Genomic DNA, 6,131 nt, shown 5'->3' with positions numbered 1-6,131 from the left:
CAAGTGCTCTACTGCTGAGCTAAATCCCCAACCCCACACTGTTTTATTCTTACACCCTTGGGAAATTTACTTAGAATAACCAACTGGGATATGTCTGCCTTTGAGGCAGCTTGTGCACTGCCTGCGAGGTCCCCAAAGTGCCTTTGAAAGCTGGCTGTGGGGCAGAGTCCAGCACTCAGCAGGTCTGTGCAAAGACAGGAGGCCCTGGAAGAAATGGGGAGCCTTTGTTTTTCACAAAGTCCATCTCGAAGCTGGAGCTCTGGTCCTCTGAGCTCATGGGACTTTTCCGCAAAGGACAACCCCCTATCCTGTCTCCATTGCACCGAAGACTTCCTCTCCCTTTCCAAAGATGCTGGACCGCACTGCATCCCCCCACTTGCTCTGCTGTAGGTCTCAGGGACAGGTTTGCTGTGCCTGTTGGCAAGGATGAGCTGCGTAGGGATATGTGGTTGGTTGTAATGTCAGGGGAGGGCACTGTGTCCTAAGAAGTCTGGCCCAGGGCCTGGGGAGGTGGCTTAGTAAGGCGCTTGCCACACAAATACAGGAGTCCGAAGTTAATCCCCAGAACATACATGAATAGTGGACATGGTAATGAGTGTAATCTCAGACAGACAGACAGACAGACAGACAGACAGACAGATGAACCCCAGGGCTTCCCGGCCAGCCAACCTCAACTCACTGACCCATAAGATGCCCTGTCTCCAAAACAAGGTAGACTTCAATGTTGTCCTGTAGACTACACATACACACAACCTCAACCCTGCCCTAGGGTGCTTTCATTACCGTGGGCTACTGAAAATGAACTACCAAGGGAGAAAAGAGGTTTGTACGGCTCGACATTTAGAAGGCTCTAGGTTTCAGATCGATGGCTGTACCCGATGTCTGGCGAGGGTGGCACACTATAATGGGAACACTCTGCTTTGGTTGGGACAAAGAGCCAGGCCTGGGGCTCTACACCACTGACCTCTGTGAGAACTAACCAGAGTCCCGTTACAAACATCCTGGTCTCCTCCAAGGACCCCTAATTTGAAGTCCTCTCACTAGACTTAGCTTCTTAAAGTCGCTACACCACCATGCAAGTCTTCCAAAGCAAGAACCTTTGGCAGGTGTGGACTGGTAACGCCATCCACGGCTCCCTGGGAAGAGCTAGCATGTTCATTCATTATCAAGACTGTCAACCAAATCACCCCGAGAGCTGGCCTGGTTGCCTTGAACCTGCATGGTGCTCAGAATCCAATCTCAAGTGAACATGTAAAGCTCTAAGCATCCCTCCGGTGGTACAGTGGAGGCAAATCCTTACTTCCTTTCAAGAAAACCCCAATGGGCTGCTTTCTTGAGAGAGACCCGGGGGAAGAGTGATCCCTTTGTCAGAGCCCTATGGTCAATATGGTCAGTGTGGTGCCAGCCATACCACAGTTTTTCCCTGAGCACAGCTGCAGTCCCACAAGTGAGCAGGGCAGCAGGTGGCTGGGAGGCCCTGGTTCCTGGCAGGCTGGTACAGGTCCTAGAGTTCGATCCCTAACACCACATAAACTGGGTGTGATAGAATATACCTACAAAGACTGGAACTCAGTGCTGGTGGGGTTCAGTGCACCCCAGTGTGGCCCTCACCATCCATGCCACAGAGAACAGGGCTCCACTGCAGTGACCTCACTACATCAAAGAATCTACATTCGGTCTGATTTCCCAGCTAAGAAATCTGAGAACCACTGATACCTAGGGAGGTTAGGGAAGACCTGGAGAAACTTAGAGATGAGTGGGCAGGGGCGGTCACACTGCAGCAGCACCCACCCAACCCCCGCATGCTGTGATCCAGGCCCCTTGTGCTCACACAGATGTGAGCATCCAGTCCTGAAGTGGGTGCTTTTATTGTAACCTCCATTTTCCAGATGAGGACACGAGATACAGAAGGGTCGAGTCACTGGACTGGGGCCACATGGGGGAATATGGCAGTTAAGAGTCCAACCAGATTCGGAAGAAAACATATGTTTGTATATACTGAGAAATCATGCAAGTGAAGGTGGAGAAGGTCTGTGAGGCCAAACTGTGGACATCTTTGAACGGTAATCTAAAGTAAAATCGGACTTCATGCAGTGAGCAGTGGTGAAAAATCGACAACATTTTAGTTACCGATTCATCTACAGCTGTCACGTAATGGACTGTGTGCCCAGTGTCGTGTGAGGGGGGAGAGGTCAGCTGTGCCAGCCACCAATGACTGTCCAGGCTCTCCGAGGCTGATTCAGAAGTTGTTCAGTCTCGTCTCCATCCTCTGGGAGAGCGGGAAGGCTGTTTGGTTTGGCCAGTAGTGAGCCCCAGGCAGAGGCAAGAACCATTCTCAGGGGGGAAATACGTGCCTGGAACTGCTTCATCCCCCTTCCTCTGCACCCTGCTTTGCCCAGGGAGGGAGCTTTTTAGACTTAACTTTTCTCAGTGCCTTCTAAAGATAGCTGTTCTTTTAGCTAGTGTTCACACGCACACACGTACACACACACACATACACACACACATGCACACGCACACACAGCAATACCATTATGCATGTTTTAAGCTGACAAATCAAGTCACATACATCGTCTCGGTCCATTCCCCAGAAATCAATCACAAGTATTGTCGTCCCTTGGGTCTCCTCCCAACTCTCCCTGATTTTTGCATAGTACAGGTATGAATGTCTTCCTCCTGCTCTTACACACGTGACAGCACGACATCTGACTTTCCTGGACATCCTGTTGGACGCTTGTCTGTATCTTAGTCTTTAAAATGGCCCCTCACTGTCTCACTGTTTTCCCTTGTGCCTCAGTTTGCACCTCTCCCTTACCGAGGAGCCCAACCGTCTCCAATGCTGTGGAGTTTTTTTTTCTCTCTTAGAAACAACACCGAGGTACACATGTCTGAGCGCTCAGCTTGTTCCGCTGATCTTCCCTCTTTTAGTTGTCACTGCATCCATGCTGAAAAACTCGCTCCTTGTGTGCTCACCACAAGTATTGCCCATAGAGATGAGCGATCAAGGGATCTGGCCAGCTGACACAGATGTGTGATTGCGGACAGGCACTGAATCGAGTCAGGCACTCGGAGGAAACCAACACTGCAAGGCAATGACTCTGACCCAAAAAACTGGGCCAATGGAAAAGCCAATGGCTACAGACTATCAGAGAGGCCTAAAGAGTGTAAATCATCAGGAATAAAATTGGGAAGCTCTGGGGCTTTCTAAAGAGGAGCATGAGAACGGCCAGGCCATCTCTGTGTGTGAGCCCTTGGCCATTTAGCTTTCTCATACCCTGGATAATGCAAGTCCCCGAAGAAAATCTCCCTCACCCAGACTGTTCTGTCTTCCAAATACATGTGCTTGATTCATCTGGGCACAGCTGGTTTGTTTCTTCATGGTATGAGGCTTTGCTTTAGGGAGGAAATAGCATTTGCCAGCCTTCTGATGTTCCTCTGTAGTGCCACAAAGAGAACAGAGAGTTAAAACTGTCAACAAAGTATCTTCCAGCAAAATCAAACCACATAAACCTCAGAGGTGTTTAAACACAGTTTTTTTCCTCCGTGCACAGTGGGGATTGTAAAATGGGTGGGAAGGAGAGCTGGGAGGATGTCAGTCCTGCCTGTTTCTTTCCAGCACATAGTTGTACTTTTGGTTTCTCTTGGACTGATTTTATTTGAAACAGAAAGTGAAGACCCACTTCTTGCTTCCCCATTCTAGCCACCCTTGACTGAATTCACAAGGGAACAGGAATGCTTCCTCCCAGCCTCGTGACTTACATACTTCTGGAGGGCGGGCTGAGAACTTGTTCTCAGTGGGGAAAAGGTTAGACAGAGCCTCTAAAAGACTGACTCTGCCCTTGAGTCTCTTCCAAATGGCATAAATAATGCTGACGGAAGCTTCCGGAAGGCAGGGTGTAGAGGATGCAGGTCGATCCTAATGGGAGATGAGGAAGCAGCCGTTACAGACCCACATTCCAGGAATCAGGGATACACCAGACCACAGCAGATGGCCTAAACAAGCAGGCTCTCCTGTGTCCATAGCTTCAGCTAGTAAAGGGGCTAAGAAGTGCTGTCCATGTTTCCTCAGGTGCTTTACAACCTGGCCAGACAGAAGCTCAGGAGCCACAGGAATCCAGACCCACAACCATTAAGTGTTGAGGTTGTCCTGGGTATTTAATGAGGCCGAAAGACTCGGGAAGAGCAGGCCCTTGCCCCAGCTTCACATACCATCCGAATGGAGAGGCTCACACAGGAGGCTGCTCCCTGGGCACCCAGCCACATCCCCGCTGAGCCCATGGCTGCAGGGACTAGTAGCTGAGGTTGTTCCAGTGGCTCATCCTAACACAGTCTTACTGGACGTTTGAGGTTTGCCTCTATTACCTCAGCCATGAAATGGGGATAGGGATGCCCCTGAGACGTGTGCAGTGCTTCACTTAGAGCCCAAGAATGGATTCAAAGCCAGTGTCATACCTGTCACCCGGGACCAGTGCCTCCCACATTGAGTCTGCCTTCCCTGGGGGCCCCTTCAGCACAGTGTCAACAGGGACTGTTTCACTAATATCTCCCTGGGAGCTGGACATGTGCCACGTACCTAGGAAGCATTTATGGGTCTTACCAAAAGAGTCTGGGATGCTGCCCCAGTTAGAGAATGTGAGGAGGTGTGCCTTGGCCCTCTCACACTTCTGCTCTCCCTGGCTCTTAGAATCTGGAAAAAGGCACATCAGAACCCCTCCAGCCCCAGAGACAGGGTTCCCTCTTGGACAAGAAGGGAGAGAAAAGCTGTAACAGCTGCCCCATGAGATTTCCCCTAGGGCTGGGCCAGGTGAACCCACCAGTCATCAACCCCATCCTAGACTCACAGATATCCATTCAGCAAACACACTGGTCGCCAGTCACCACTGTCTGTGTGCCCTGTCTATCAGAGAGGGGCTAGGAAATCGAAGTCAAAGGGATGATATTTTTTTAAAGTACGTTTATTGACAGTAAAAAAAAAAAAACCACATGTACATGATTGTTCTCAGAGGGTACCTTTGAAGTTATTTGATATTAATGATTACATGGTGGTGTCAGCCTCTTCGTGTGTCTGCATTAACTTCTTCCTTTGTGGACATTACAATTGTCTCCCATTAGGAGAGGCATATACTTTTCAAGAGCCCAGTAGGTGCCTGAAATCACGGAACAAAGGGATGATTCTTGCTTGAGAGCTCCTACTCCTTTCACCAGAGAGGAAGGTTGGGAGGGCAGAACCGGTGACAGAAGGCAGAGGGCCTCAGATGCTAAGGGCGTAGGTTCTGGAATGAGCACTTACATAAACCCTGGCTCTGCTCATTACCGTCACAGGACTCAAAGCCTCGGCTTGCCCTTCTGTAGGATGGGGGCAATTACCATTTGCCTTGTAAGGGTCTGAAGAGTAAGAATTGTAGGTGAGGTCCCTAACAGGCCTTAAGCACTCAGTAAACAACGTTATTGATCCCACAGTGAGAAGCTAGTTTTAGGTGAAGACTGACTTCCTATGGAGCTTCCTCTGTGAGTCCCAATGACCTCTTCCCCTGGCTTCAGGCCAAGTGTCTCCTTCTACCACTGCACCTGGGACCTCTAGGGGTACCCACGCCCTTTCCCCATGTTGCCTTCAGACCATTGGGGATAGAGTATGGGTGAAACAAAGCCCCAAAGAGAAGAGGGAGAGGGAGGTAGGACAATGGCAAAGGGTGCGCACACTCTGGAAAACTGAAGGGGAAATATCGAGGGAGAGGCTATCCTGCACCAACAGAAAAGTTTCAAGGCACCATGGCAGCCACATGCAGCATGCCAAGCATCAGAAAAGGCAAGTGTGATCTAGATCAAATCCCCTTTAACATTCACAGTCATGTCAGTGACTGTGATCAGAGACCCAGAAAGAATCTCACTAACATCCTGCCATCAGAGCCACCACTACCGTCCCCGAGGGCTACAAACACCCTCAACTCCAGCTATGATGTAACTGGATTCAGTCCAGCTCAACAACCAGGGTTAAAACGGTTCTCCGTGGGAGAACATGTAAGACTTCCTTTTTTTCGCATTATTGCATTTTTTTATTTGTGAGTTTGGGGTACACATGTGCACATGGAGGCCAGAGGTCACACAAGGAGTCTTCCTCTAGTACTCTCCAC

The sequence above is a fragment of the Rattus norvegicus genome, chromosome 1 (genome assembly GCF_021556685.1).
Source record: "Rattus norvegicus strain SHRSP/BbbUtx chromosome 1, alternate assembly SHRSP_T2T, whole genome shotgun sequence".
Classification (NCBI taxonomy): domain Eukaryota; kingdom Metazoa; phylum Chordata; class Mammalia; order Rodentia; family Muridae; genus Rattus; species Rattus norvegicus.
This window is presented reverse-complemented; position numbering follows the sequence as displayed.